We start from the raw sequence: 1,572 nt of genomic DNA on the forward strand, positions 1-1,572 counted from the left end.
AGGCTCCGGTAGGGGATGGTGGTGAACCCTGTTGTATTCTTTCACCACAACTTTCTCTCACTATTTCTTCCTGTTTCTGTTGTACCTGTATTTCAAAGGGCCAGCCTTGTCACGCTGAATATCCCCGAGAATTATGTTAAGGGTACACGTGTCTGTGGGGTGCTCAGCCACTTGCACGTTAATTTCATGAGTACGCTGTTCCGTTGATTGGATTAACTGGAACCCTCAACGTCGTAAGCGACGGAGTGCCAACAATAAATATATATATATATATAGGGATAAATCAACGTCCATGTTTCTGAAAAGAAAGAGATACAAAGAACACAAAAAGAGAAATGCCATTATAATTATAAAAAAGTTTAAATAAATTGGTGAACTTTCACCTAAATCTAACGATGTAAATTTTGGACTAATCACCATGAGATGATACAAAAACCATCGAATGATAATGAGGTGTTTCAGATAACACCTGATGATTATTAGATATTTCTTATCTGGATTTACAAGAAAAATACTCAAGTTACTAAGCAAAATCATATTTAAAGAGTCAAAATGACACATTCAAGTTTTTTATTTTTCTAATTTCCATTTTTCTTAAATGAAAATCGAAAAAATGCTTAATAAATATAGACACAGTCATGGGTGTGTGATTAAGTGGTTAAGAAGGTTGCTTTGCAACCACATGGTTCTGGGTTCAGTCCCTCTGCATGGCTACTATAGCTTCAGGTTTCCAATGCCTTGTGAGTGAATTTTGGCAGATAGAAACTAAATTCTTTGTTATATTTAAAGTAATTGAAAGAAACACAGAGCATCTCAAAATAAATACAGCAATGAAAGGGTTAAATGGTGATGATGAGACAGATGGTGGTGGTGATGACGATAATGATGACAATGAATGAGTAATAATCACGTACCAGACTGGTATTTGAACTTCCCAGACTGGTGTTTGAACTGGTAATGTCCATTCTTGGGTGTCATTCATCTATTGCATTTCTAGTTCAACATTCAGACTTTGGCTGGTCAAGAGGAAACAATTGAACTTTAGTATAGCCTAAGATTTTGTGTACTTGTAAGACAATCCCAGTTAACCGGGACTGTCCTTTGTTACAAATGTCATGCAATGACCCATGAAATAAATATGGTCTACATTTCGAACACATTTTTGTGTGTTGTTTACTTATAGGATGGGATAAAAATAGAAAACACTATATCAAGCATAAACAGATTTGAACTTAGAAATATAAACCAATGGACCACAGCTTTTGCATTTTCTTATTTTTCTTGTTGAACCAGAGGACTCATAAGGCCAGCTTATCCCCTTTCCATGGTGTGTAAGTGACTGAGACCCTAACATTGCCCTGAACGACCAGTTCATTGGAAGATTCACAGCCAGCAATTTTGAGGAAAGGGGGCAATTTGATAACATCAACCCTCGCTAGTATTTGACTGCCACTGTGCTTTATTAGCTCCGAAGGGATGAAACATAAAGATGACTCTGGTGAGATTTGAACTCAGAATGTCTCAGAATGCAAAGAGCGTGAAGAAATACTGCTGAGCATTTCACACACACAC

At 36.9% G+C, this 1,572-nt stretch overlaps 1 protein-coding gene across 4 annotated transcripts in view; it reads left to right on the plus strand.

The window, feature by feature from the left end:
- Positions 1-1,572, plus strand: part of LOC106880892 (enolase-phosphatase E1) — a 210,473-nt gene that overhangs the window by 33,570 nt on the left and 175,331 nt on the right. The gene's annotated exons all lie outside the window — the stretch shown is intronic.

The sequence above is a fragment of the Octopus bimaculoides genome, chromosome 11 (genome assembly GCF_001194135.2).
Source record: "Octopus bimaculoides isolate UCB-OBI-ISO-001 chromosome 11, ASM119413v2, whole genome shotgun sequence".
In the NCBI taxonomy this organism is placed as follows: domain Eukaryota; kingdom Metazoa; phylum Mollusca; class Cephalopoda; order Octopoda; family Octopodidae; genus Octopus; species Octopus bimaculoides.